Below are 14,392 nucleotides of genomic sequence, written 5' to 3' on the forward strand. Positions count from 1 at the left end.
ACTCAAAATCGTGAATATAACCTTAAATATAATTAGCACACACTTCAGAAATATGTTACACTGTGGCCCTAATGCCCCAACTGCTAATTAAATAAACAAAAACAGAAAGGACATTACAGGGTCTATTTTAGCGCTGGTGCGAAAGTATTTATTGGCGTCCAACCACTGACCTCTTTCTCGGTAGACACCTTTACACCCACCCTCCAACAGTGCACTTCATCTCTCCATAGCCCCTCCCCATGACCTCCTCCTCAGACGTCCTCACAAATACCCTCCACCAGCGCCCCTCATTGCTCTATATCTTCTTCTCCCATTTACCTCCTCCTCTGATTCCCTCACTGCCACACTCCTCCTCAGACTTCCTCCCTTCCACCATCCACTAGTGCCCCTCATCCCTCCGTAGCCCCTTCCCCCATTGACCTCCTCCTCTGATTTTCTCACTGTTACCCTCTACCAGTGCCCCTCATTGCTCCAAAGTGCCTACCCCTCATGACCTCCACTGCAGATTCCCTCATTGCCACCCTCCTCCCAGACTCCCCCACTACCACCAGTGTGCCTCATCACTCGAAAGCCCCATGACCTTCCCCTCAGGTCCTACTCCTCAGACTTCCTCCCTTCAACCCTCCACCAGTGCCCCTGATTGCTCCAAAGCCCCTCCCCCCTCATCGCTCCATAGCCCCTCCCCACGACCTCCTCATCAGAGTCCCACCCTCCGCCTCAGAGTCCCTCCCTACCACCCTCCACCAGTGCCTCTCATCACTCCAAAGCCCCTCCCCCATGACATTCTCCTCAGATTCCCTCACAAGTAACCTCCACCAGTGCCCCTCATCTCTCCGTATCTCCACCCCGCAGGACCTCCTCCTCAGATTACCTCATTGCCACCCTCCACCAGTGCCCCTCATCTCTCCAAAGCCCCACCCCCATGATGTCCCCCTCGGATTCCCTAATTGCCACCCTCCAACTGTGCCCATTATCTCTCCGTAGCCCCTCTCTCATATGCATTTTATTTTTTGGATAGCGCTACTCATAGTGTTGGGTGTCAAAGTACTGTACATCACACACACTATGCGGGGACAATGATTCATAAAAACATGCAACTCAGCCTATAGGGAATGTCACATGAGGATTAGTAGGTGTAGGAATCACATGTCATCCACGCTGCTGGGGAATATGTTTTAAGAGGGTTGGGTCTGGAGAAGCACACACACAGGATTTAAAGCATACCCTAGTGGTTTGCTTTACTGATTAGAATGTATATCTGGCCAAACTCTTTTTTGCAACATTAGAATAATGAAAGACTGGGAAAATTCGAACTAACCAGCAATACAAAAACAAGCAAAAAAAATCTAATTATACCATTCTGGTTTGAATGCAGGTCTTTGGTGACAGTCCGTAGGTCACTGTCCTATGTTAGGATTGTAACTTCTGAACTGCAAATACTCAAATGATCTCTGTGACAAAGGTAGTAACCCACTGAGCTATCCACGTTAACTGCAGTTTCTCTGCATTTAAAAACTCCAAACAGACAAAAGATTGCTCGCCAGCAGTATAGTAATCCCCAGAGTTATCTGGATATTTAGTTGCTGTGCATTCTTGGCAGAACAAGTCATGAATGAAAATGATACGATTTAAACAAACGATTTAAATGAAGTATATACGGCACACAAAGATTACGTCTTGCTCACAGGTTTAAAAACACGACAATAGCCACACAGTCTCCTACCTGCTAATTATAAACTCTGTACTGCCCGATCTGATAAACAACTCAAGGGTTCAGGAAGATCAGGAAAATGAATTGGCAAAAACAAACTCCTCTTCACCAGCTGAAAAGAATGACGTATCCACGCAGCAGGAGGGTACATAAATCCAGTGCCCCTTTCCCCATGCCCCATTTGTACCTGCACGAGTGGGCGGAGACAAAGCCCACCTTTCCAATAAGAGATACGTGATTGGGGGTGCGAGCCCAGGCTCAATCACACAACTCCTAAAGAAAGAAGAAAAATAATGTTCAGAGAATGTTTTAACCCCTTCGATGCGGGTGACGGAACCATTCCGTCATCAGTCACGGTTGAGCGGTGCTGATGGCAGAATGGTTCCGTCACGACGACACCCGCGATTGGAATGTTCAGCACAGCGCTGAAATTCCTGCTGCACGGATGTGGTTAAATTGCAGTGGCCAGTTTTTGCTGGCCTTGCTGACGTCACTGCCAGGGCCCAGGGTTATGTTTGGGTGGGCCAAGCTGATATTTGGGTGGGCCTGGCCCAGCCAGCCCACTCGCTAGAACCGGGCCTGGAGAGCAGTATGTAAGGTAGTTTCTCTGACCAAAAGCAATTCTGGCTCCCAAATAATGCAGGGAGGCAGCTGGTACTGTGGTGGATTTGGGGCTCTACCTACGGTCTTGAACGTTATATTTGAGGCTTGGTGGATGGGGTGTCCGGTGATTGTAAAAAATGAGTGATGTATGCTATTTTTTTTTTACGGTATATTTATTGTGCGCGTACAGTGTGAATTTTGAAAGTTGTCCCATAAGCATACGTAAGCAAGAGAAATGAATTAAAAATAAATCTTTTACAGATATTTATCAAGTTTATGTGTGTATATCTTTGTTGCTTTTAATGAGACGTTTTTGCCTTATTGGTACTTATAAGTAAGTGCTTATCCATAGTCTAAATTTGTTGAGGAGCAGTGTTTTATACAGTGCTGAACTTTTGACCTCTGTTGACAATTGACTTTTGCATGATCTGTTGGGGGTAGGGTGGAAAGTTATGTCAGTTGGAAAGGTTTGGAATGTTGAATCAATAGAAATGTGTGTTATGTTTTGAATTAATGTGTGCAGGATTTTAATTGGTTATTTATATGTATGTATGTGTAAAATGAGAGGTGAAAATGTTCCATTTGACGGTTCTGCTGCAAACACGGAACTAGAGAGATTCTGTACCAGAATATGCACTGTGTGAGTGGTATTCTTCTTAATCTACAAATCAATTTGAAAGGCGAGTTGATAAGTTGTATGGGAGTGTGTGCGGTGCATCTTTGTACATTAAGAAAATATGGGGTATATCAAGACAGGCGATAATATTATTACTGCTTTATGGGTAGAAAACTGCTGATAAAGCGGCGATAATGTTATCTCCTGTCTTGATAATATGCCCCTATATTCATCCGTTGTTAAACGTTTTCATAGTAGTTGATGTGTTTTGCTATAATGCATGCTGTTATGTTTTTTTGTTTTCAGTTTGTGCGTCTCTGTACATTAAGGGATTATGGGCCATATTATCCATAAAGGGCGATACATTATCACCGCTTTTGTCGGCAGGAAACTGCTGGTAAAGCGGTGATAATGGTCTTGATAATATGTCCTTGTGAATTGCCATAGAAGCCCAGGCTAACACTAGAACCTGGACTGCTTTGGAAATTTACAAGGGCCTATTATCAAGTCCATTATCGCTGCTTTAGCTGCAGTTTCCTGCCGATAAAAGCGACGATCATGTATCGCCCTTTACTGATAATATGGCACTGATGGGCATATTATCAAGGAACGGAAACTACAGATAAAACTGAGAAAATGGTCTTGATAATACGCCCTTGTTAATTCCCATAGAAGCCCATGTTCTGGTGCTAACATGGGCTTCTATGGGAATTAACAAGGGCATATTATCAAGCCCAGACGCGGCCCGTGGAAGGAGTTGCGGTGGGACAGGCGGGCGGGGGAGGGGCAGGGTGGGGGGTGATAAACAACGGAATCTGGATGATTGTAGGTAAGTAAACAATTAAATTAATAAAACAAATTTCAGGCCATATTATCAACAATATAAGGCGATACATAAAGCGGCGATAATGGTCTTGATAATATGCCCTTGTGAATTCCCATAGCAGCCCAGGTTAACACCAGAGCCTGGGCTGCTATGGGAATTTACAAGGGCCTATATCAAGCCCATGATCGCCGTTTTATCGGCAGTGTTCTGCTGATAAAACCGGCGATAATATATCGCCTTATGTTGTTGATAATATGCCCCTTTGTTCCGTGCCCTGTATCACATTTTGCGATGCAGTGGGCGCTACGAAATTCGGGGCATATTATCAGGGACCGGTGTTAAAATTATCGCAGTTTTATCGTATTCATAGCGTATGCTGAGAATGATTAGCAGTAGAAACTATGGTGCGATCACTCTCTCACTGTCAAATCAGAGCACACGGCGCGCTATGAGAATAGTTAGAAGTGGTCACTTATTAGAGATCCGATTCAGCTGTGTGGCTTGTTGTGCGATGTTAGCAGGCATCGCTTACATGATTACAGTAACTGAGCGTGTGGTTTGCTATAAAAAAGTTGTGTTTACTCCTCTGTATGGGAAGCTGGATGTTTCCATCTGGCCGTTGATTCCGACCTTGAAAGAAGAGTCCACCAAATGAGCCATATAATAGCGCTATTGTCTCAAAAAGAGGTCGCTCTTACATCCGCTAGAGAAACATTTGTCCTTCATGTAGCACACACCCGCACAGAAGTATATGCTTTATTAAATACAGATGTGCCCCCGGGTTTTAGGAAGCATCCTCGAGTAGGAGGTTAGCTTACTTTTTTAAAGATATAAGCATCGGCCTTGTGACTTCTGTAGAAACTATCTTTGGTGTCTTGTCAGTGTTTTCTCATTCAATTTTTTCCAGCATCTTTGGTGAATTGTACTTAATGCTCACATTAGTTGCCGGTGTGCTTGTATTAATTTGTTTACTTAAATATGGATGCACATCTTGCAGCAGACGACAATATTTCTCGGTTGTTGCTGGTCCTCAACCGAATGCTTAGTTACTATGGAGGGCTGCCTCTTGCAACGTTGAGTGCAGCTTATGGATTATCGTTTCGATTCTCCTTTTTCACCTGTGTCCCATTGCCTGAGCTTTGATTTCGACTGGGCCCTGGATTTGTGTCTCTGCAGTACGGTGTCTATCAGCGCCGATTATGACCAGCTGATGAGCCCCTTAGTGGTTCATGACTTGCTTTGTTCTGGCGGCGGGATTATGGCCTTAGCAGCGACACATGGAATAATGGGACGTTGGAATGTTTTTGCAGCAGCGCATGACTTCCTGGCATGCAGTTACATTGAAGATGACCCGAGTTTTCCTCCGATGGTGATAGAGGCTCCCGTCGTTGAGGAACATGTATGCTCATTCCCACTATTGGATGGCTGAAATGTTTTCAGTTGAGAACAATGACTTCCTGTTGGAGGCTATTGCTACATACTGTGCTTATACGCTGGTGGACTAAGACTGTTTGATTTTTCTACCTATTCTTTATTATTTAGTTACTGCTTTTTATCAAGATCGAATAATTTTTGTTGCAAAATTGAACTTGACTCTGCTTTTTAGGCATGGAGTCTGTGTTCGTAATTTGCCCAGGTTTATATTATGTGCTTTGGTCAAGGAAATGTGTCGTGGGCTGAGCCTTGCACTCACACCGAATTAAGTTAGCATGGGTTTATTAGAAGCTTAAACGCCATTTTTGTTTTCCTACTCAGGTTTGTACACAACACGCACTTGAAATATTGTTTAGAGAAGGCTGAGTATTTTGATTCATATGAGAATAATTTGATATAATACATTTGTAGACTGTCTCGCTACTTTAGTGTGTATAGTGAGAGCATGAAACATCAAGGGTATTTTGGATACTGTGTGTGTTATTCGGAATGATGTTCGCACGTTCGAGCCATAAGAGATATGCAGCGGTGGCATCTCTTATACTTGCGCGTTTAGTAATGAATTGTGCAAGCATGATTACACACAGTATGAGAACATTTGTCTCTTGACAGTTTGTGTAGAACTCAATGTGATCCACTACTGCTGAGTAACAGAGGTATGGGTCTGCCTATGTAGTCGTATGTGATCTTCTAAGGACATCATCCAGTGAATGTGTGTTTCTGTAAAGTTTTGAAGTATTGAAGAATGAATGGGTGTATATGTCTTTGAATGGATGATTTAGTAGGTGCGTGACTGACTCCATAAGTGAGTGATTAAACGTATCGTACTGAATGCATGGGGTAGTAAACTGTGTGAATGTCTGTAACCGTCTGTCTGTTGGTGTGTAAGCAACTGCATGGGTTGGTAAATAGCTACATGAGTGTCTATATGGGTTGTTGATTGGTTGTCTGAGTACCTGTATGGGTGCTTAGGTGTTTGTGTGGGTGGAGTGTGGGTGATTAACTGGGTGCTTGGTTTCAAGAGTGCATCTGTGATGGACTGTATGGGTGGGTGAGTTTGTGTATGCACATGTTAGTGAGTGAATGTATATCTCAGTGGTACATGTGTGAGTAACTACATATGTGTAAGGCAGTATATATGTGTGTTGGAGTATATAAATGGCTATAAGTGAGAGTGTATGATTGTGAGAGTGGCTGTATGGATTAGTGTGTGCTTGTATTTGTATGAGTAATTGAGCTGGTGTGTATAACTGTATAGGTGAGTAAATGGCAGTATGATTAATTATTTGCATGACTGACTAGGAGTGTCAGTACCTCTATGAATTAGTGATGTGAGTGAGTGTCTATATAGGTGTATGAGTGCATATGATAGTCCTGTACTGAGTGACCATAAGTATGAGTGACTTTACGGGTGAATGAGTGGATGTGTACGTGCAAACCTAAGAATCAGTGAGTGGGTATGTAGTTATTGGTGTTGGAGTGTCTATAGTTTAGAGTATGGCAGTCTGTAATTTAAAGTGGGTGTGTCAAAGGTTATATTAGGGTGTGTGATTCATCAAATTATCACATGGATGATGTAATTTGACATGTCAGTGATGTCATGAGTGATGTCACTGACCATGTCATGAGTGATGTAATATGTGACGTCATTGGCAGTGCATTGCGGGGGCACGAGTTATAGTTTGCTGAACTAACTATAACAGGGAATTTCTATGGTTTTGTACGAGTGAAATGTCCAGCTAACTATAACGTCCCTGGATTTTCAGTGAATTTCTAAGGTTTTTTAAATACTAATTTCTAACTATAAAGTGCCTGAAACCTATGGGTTTTTCAGTGAGTTTCAAAGGTTTTTTAAATGCTAATTTCTAACTATAATGAGCCAGAAACCCATGGTTTCTCAGTGAATTTCAAAGGTTTTTTAAATGCTAGTTTCTAACTATGGCTACAGAGGTAGGACATGTGAAAAAAGAAGAAAAACCGCACAGAAAGAAGCAAAATAAATGCAGAAAGAAGCAACAGAGGTCCACAAAGACGAAGAAAAGTGCAGGAAGAAGCAAGACATGTGCTGAAAGAACCAGCAGAGGAGCAGAAAGAGGCCTTGTGGCAAAATCATCCTGTGCCAACAACTTTTTCAGACTGGTACTGGTGGTAACGGACTCTGACTAACCAGGAATAGAGCCAGTGCTATGCTAAAAGACACTTGGAATACAGTGAAAACACCTACATACACTAGGGAATACTATGCATTGAGGTACCCCTGTGATTAGCATGACCTCCTCTGTAAGACCCTAGTACATATTGGGGCAGGGGGATTTAAACTACCTCTAAGTCAGAGTTGCAGATATATACTACTTTAACTAGTAGTCACGTTTGCAGAGTGGTGGAGAAAGGGTGCTGGGAGTCCAACCAACGCTCAGGAATTCCGCTGTGTAGTACTTACAGGAGGTACCAGGAGGCATTCTTGGCCCCCAAACTCCCTCAAGACTAAATTGGACTTCATCCCCCATCCCGTAGTCTGCCATGAGGCACGTTTGCATGCATAGTGGGAGAGAAAGGGGGCCATGACCTCAAAAGACGTGTTAGCAATCGCACTGTGTGGGACTTACTGGAGGTAACAAGAAGGGAAGTTGGCCCCAAGGACACCCTTGGGGGCCAACTTCCCAAACTATTACCTCCAGTCAGTCCCACACAGCAGCACTCGTGTACTCGTACTAGGACATGCCCACTTTACCACCACTCCACAATCGCGCTCCCTGGCATGCTCTTGGATGGGTATTGAAGTCCCCTTGACTGCTGGGGGTCCTTTAGGGGCCAACTAGCCCACCTTTTACCTCCAGTAAGCCCCATGCAGTGGGATTGGTGAGAGGTAGACAAAGGCCATGCCCTCTTTTTCCACCACTCTGCAAACGTGCCCCCTGGTGCTTTGTATGTTGTGGGAATTATGTCCCCTTGAATTCTGATGGCCCCTGGGTCCCAACTAGCCCACCAGGTACCTGCAGTAAGCACCACAGAGCTGCATTGCTGAGATGTATAAAAAGGGGCATGGCCTGGACCAACTCTCTGCAATGCAGTGCCGCTAACTGGAAGCACTTGGTGGGCTAGTTGGCCCCCAGGGGCCCTCAGGATTGAAAAGGAATTAATTCCCCAACTTTAAATGCACCACAGGGTATGTTTGCACTCACGTCACCTCAGGCCACTCCCCCTCCTGGGGGCCAACTAGCCCACAAGGTACTTCCAGTAAGTGCCACGGAGCTGCATTGCAAAGAGGTGTAAAAAGGGACATGGCCTGGACCACCTCTCTGCAACGCAGGCCTGTGGCGCTTACTGTAGATACCTGGTGGGCTAGTTGGCCCCCAGGATCCCCAGTATTGAAGGGAATAAATTACCCAACCTAAAATGAGCCAAAGGGTGCCTTTGCAGAGTGTTTTTATTTTTAAGAAGGGGGTCTGTGTGGCCCCGCTTCCATTCCTATTTTATGGGCCCTGGGGACCCCACCTGCCAGGGCCTGACCCATATATTTTTTTTAAATGTAAGTGGGCCCTGTGACCCCCTCCCGAGGTCATATTCCGCCCCGGGGAACCCATCCCCCGGGGCTGGCCTTTTTAAAAAAAATTTGAGGGGAGAGGGGCTGCTTGTCTCCCCTCCAGGCCACATCTAGCACCAGGGACCCCATCCCCAGGGGCTGGCCCTCTCTGATGGGAACCGTGGGGGGAACCCCAATACCCCCACTGTCCCATCGGGTCCCCGCTTCCTGTCGGAGCCGGCATTTCTTTTCCATAAGGCGGGGTGCTAACATACAGCTCCCCTAATGGAAAAGCAATTCTGCACTGCTTCATTGAAGCGAGAGCAGGTTTACGTGCTCTCGCTTCAATGAAGCAAATGCAGTTTGCAATGACAGGTCAGGAGCCGCGTGGCTCCCTCCCTGTCATTGCAAACAGCAGTGTCCTGGGGGTGGGCACCCCGGGACACTGCAGGAACCAGCCCTGTGGAATGGTGGTCCCCAGGGCCATCAAGGGCTCCAGGAGTGAGGCAGTGCTACCACCCTCTCAACATGTGCATAGCTGCAGTGAGGTGGTTGTCCTCAGAGCTCGGGGGTCCATTACGGACTCCCCAATTAATATACTTAGTGTCCCGGGGAGGTGGTGGTCCCTGGGGAATGTGGGGGGCTCGAGCCCCTCCACACAGGTTAATATTTTAAAAAAATGTTGCTGATTTATTAAAAATAAAACGCTTTTTTTGGCCCAGGGGGTCCTTATTGGACCCCCTGAACAGGCCCAGGGTGTCACTGTGTTTCTACACTGCCCCCTTTTCTTGTTTTTTGCATTTGTTTTTCTGTTTTCTTGTCACTCGGTTCAACCAAGTCACAAGATGGCGGCCAACACTTCCTGGTTTGGAGTGTTGATAGTCAATTAGAATAAAGCTCATGGTTGGGAGGATGCGGGAATCCTTCGTGCCTCTTTATATCAAAACTTTTAATTTTTGATTTTCTCAGCAACTACTGACTGATTTACACCATTTTAAAAAAGGACGCTTTTGAACCAGGCACTAACTTTTTGCCAAATTTGGTGTAATGCCATTCAGCAGTTCGAGCTGAAGCGGTGTCTAAAGTTTCCTATGGGAAATTCATTTTTTGACCTCTTTTTTTTTCAATTTCTCAAGAACTACTGAACGGATTTACAACATTTAACAAAAAGAGTTCTTTCTGAAACAAGGGCTACCTTTTTGCAAAATTTAGTGTAATTCCGTTCAGCATTTTCGGCTGTAGTCCGTATCTAAAGTTTCACGCTTGCCAAATCAACCCGAAACTTTCAAGATATGAGCTGACCAGAGCGCTACACGAGTTTTGAAAAGTTCACAAAGATTCGTCATCTGGCGCCAAAGTTATTGGGAAAACAAAAAACGCTTTTCCTATGGAAACTAGGTTCTATTTATAACTATATACTGGGGTCCGCCAGTAGATTTTATATATATATATAAAATTCACTGAAAAAACCATAGGTTATAGACCATATATAGTTAGGGATTAGCATTTAAAAAACCTTATTTTATTTGCACAAAACCATTGAAATTCCATATATAGTTAGTTGCACTAACTATATATCGCGGACCCGCAATCCACTGCTAATGATGTCACATATTACATCATTCATGACATGGTCAGTGACATCACTGATGACATCACTGATGACATCTCAAATGACATCACTGATGACATCACTGATGACATCTCAAATGACATCACTGATGACATCACTGACATCTCATTTGACATTACTGATTACATCACTGATGATATCATTTATGTGATAATACATCTTCAGACTCTAATATAACCTTTGATACACTCAGTGTAAACAGGCACTCACAGACTGTCACACATCCATGGAGTTACTCACACACCTAGTCAGTCATGCAAAGAATCAATCACATCTCCATTTCCTCAACTATACAGTTATACACACCTTACTTATTCAAACATATAGTAACACATATTTACTCTCTTATACAATCCTTGATACAAGTTCACAATGATTCATACAGCCACTCACACATTCACTGGCTCTTATGTTCAGTTATTTATATATGTCAACTCTCACATGGAGTGTGTTTTACATATGTACTTACTTTGACATGTAGCACTGAGATATCCATTCACTCACCAATATACTCATGCACACAGTCAACTGTCCATACAGCTGTTTCTACATGCACTTTTGAACCCATACACCTAGGGAATCAACCGCTCACACATCTATGCACAGAGTTATACACCTCCCAGCCACCCACACACACACTCAGTCTCCCATACAAATACTTGGGCAACCATTCAATAACCCATATAGTTACTGATATAGCTACTGATTTAAACATGCAGCAGTTTACAGAAGAACATAAATATTGATTGCCAAATTAAGACACTTTAATCACTAACCCATGCACTCAGTAAGACACATTTAATCATTCTCTCATACAGTCATTCATGCACCTACTAAATCCTTCATCCAGACACTTATACATCCACTCATTCTTCAATATGTAAGACATATTTTAACTTTACAGAAACATACAGTCACTGGGTGTTGTCATCAGTGATGTCATCAGTGATGTCATTTGAGATGTCATCAGTGATGTCATCAGTGATGTCACTGACCATGTCATGAATGATGTAATATGTGACATCATTAGCAGTGGATTGCGGGTCCGCGATATATAGTTAGTGCAACTAACTATATATGGAATTTCAATGGTTTTGTGCAAATAAAATAAGGTTTTTTAAATGCTAATCCCTAACTATATATGGTCTATAACCTATGGTTTTTTCAGTGAATTTTCAAGGTTTTGTAAATGCAAATTCCTAACTATATATGGTCTATAACCTATGGTTTTTTCTGTGAATTTCATTGGTTTTTTAAAAGCTAATATCTATAGCTGTAAAATATATTCTTTATTAAGTGACGTATCACGTAGCCCGTGAGACGCCTCATGATGCATCGCATAACCGTGACGTATCGTCTCTGCAGCGCAAACCAAACCCAAAACGTAAGCGCGCCAGAACACGCTTAAAGATATATATATATTTTTTTAACCTTAATTAGACAAAATCCACACGTGCACATATCACAAACGTTCAAAAAACACAATATGTCGGACTACCGTTACGCTGCCGGTTAGCTGCCCGGTTAACGTACCAGGAAGCACCTTTACCGCGAAAATCGCAATTTTTTTTTTTTCACCCCCCAGGGAACTTTAATAGCCCCCTCATCAATCCTAGGGGTTCAGGAGGGGTCTGCCTTACCCCTTTCATTCATTTACACCTTTTTTTTTTCCACCTCTTGTCTCTCGATCCCACAGAGAGACAAGATGGCGGCCGCTCCAGACTGTTTACAATGATAACAGCCAATCAGCTTCTCCTCAGACTCCCGTTACACTGCCGATTAGCTTCCCGGTAGCTGCCCGGTTAGCTGCCCAGTTCGCGTACCAAGACGCGTCTCTACGGCGTTTGTTTTTTTTTAGCCCCACGTGGCTTTATAATATCCCCCTCATAAATCCTAGGGGGTCAGAAGGGGTCTACCTTGCCCTGTTTCCTTCATTTCCCCCTTTGTTTTGGCCTCCTCTTGTCTCTCGATCCTACCGAGAGACAAGATGGCGGCCGCTCCGGACTGTTTACAATATTGACAGCCAATCAGCTACTCCTCAGACTCCCGTTACACTGCCGGTTAGCTTCCCGGTTAGCTGCCCGGTTAGCTGCCCGGTTCGCGTACCAAGACGCGTCTCTACGGCGAAAAAATCGGATTTTTTTTTTTTTTTGGGTTACACTGCCGGTTAGCTTCCCGGTTAGCTGCCCGGTTAGCTGCCCGGTTCGCGAACCAAGACGCGTCTCTACGGCGAAAAAATCGGATTTTTTTTTTTTTTTTTTTGGGCCCGGCGTGGCTCTATAATATCCCCCTCATCAATCCTAGGGGGTCAGGAGGGGTCTACCTTGCCCCCTTTCCTTCATTTCCCCCTTTGTTTTGGCCTCCTCTTGTCTCTCGATCCTACCGAGAGACAAGATGGCGGCCGCACCGGACTGTTTAGAATGTTGACAGACACCGGAGAGCCAATCAGCTTCGCTTTGCAAAGTTCCGATACGCGAAAAGTTCGCGAACCGGTTAGCTGCCCGGAGCGCTGTTACAGATATATATCTTGATTTAAACGTTAATTTCTCAAAATCCACTGAAGCACATATATTGAGACCTAGCAAAGGCACATCGGGGTACCAGTCCCTACAATTTTGCTAAGTTTCGTGGAAATCCATTCAGCCGTTCGGGCTAAAAGTGAGTCCAACCGCCCTATGGAAATTAACATGGGAAAAACGCGTTTTGGGACCCCCCTTTTTTCTCGGCCCCCCCTTGACGAACCCCCCCCAAATTTTCAGGAGCTGCTCAGAAACAAAATGTGCCATTTTCCTGAAAATTTCAGCCGATTCCGTCCACAAACGCCAAAGTTATTAGACATAGAATTTTCAAAAGTCCCATAGGAAAAAAATCCTAACTATATATACCTACTGGCTATCGCCAGTAGGTAATATATATATATATATATATATATATATATATATATATATATATATATATATGTCAGCAAATCCTCGAACCTCCACGCCGACGGCGTGGCGAAAGAAGAAGCAGGACCCCACGTTTCAGGCAAGATGGTGTATTTTATTTCAACCTTTCAATGACGCGTTTCGAGTACGATGTACTCTTGTTCACACACCGGAAAAATGGTCAGCCTGTTTTTTTATATGCTTTTTCCTGACCCTTCCTAAGGGCCACACCTCCTGTTGAACATCACATGACCAGATGTATGGGCGTAGAAAGGGTACATGGCACTCAGATTTGTGTGAACACGGGACATTTTTTGTTTCACAGAAATGCAAATTACATCCCCCTTGTGTTTGTGCAATATAGACAACGTTGTAAATTTGTTATTTTAAAATTATATTGCGTCACTTGACTTTAAAAAAATGAATAAATACACATTTTTAAAAATTGTCATTTCCTACCCTGAGGCATTGTACAAATTTTACATCGTGGCTCTAACACATATCAAGATATGAGCTGACCAGAGCGCTACACGAGTTTTGAAAAGTTCACAAAGATTCGTCATCTGGCGCCAAAGTTATTGGGAAAACAAAAAACGCTTTTCCTATGGAAACTAGGTTCTATTTATAACTATCTACTGGGGTCCGCCAGTAGATTTATATATATATATATATATATATATATATATATATATATATATATATATATATATATATATATATATATATATATATATATATATATATATATATATATATATATATATATATATATATATATATATATATATATATATATATATATATATATATATATATGTATATATTACCTGCTGGCGGTTTTATGCCTAGTTTCCATAGGAAATCCGCAACATTCTATTGGGAATAACTTTGGCGCCAGTTGACAAATGTTTGCAAATTTCTCAAAGAAGATGGCCCGTTCTGCTCCACTCCTTCCCTGAAAGTTTTGGGGTGATTCGTGCAGTGGGGGCCGAGAAAAAAGGGGGGGGTCCCAAAACGTGTTTTCTCCATGTTATTTTCCATAGGACGATTAGACACGGCTACAGCCCGAACAGCTGAACGGAATTACAAGAAATTCAGCAAAACCGTAGAGTCTGATTC

This window comes from Lissotriton vulgaris, chromosome 7, assembly GCF_964263255.1.
Source record: "Lissotriton vulgaris chromosome 7, aLisVul1.2, whole genome shotgun sequence".
Classification (NCBI taxonomy): domain Eukaryota; kingdom Metazoa; phylum Chordata; class Amphibia; order Caudata; family Salamandridae; genus Lissotriton; species Lissotriton vulgaris.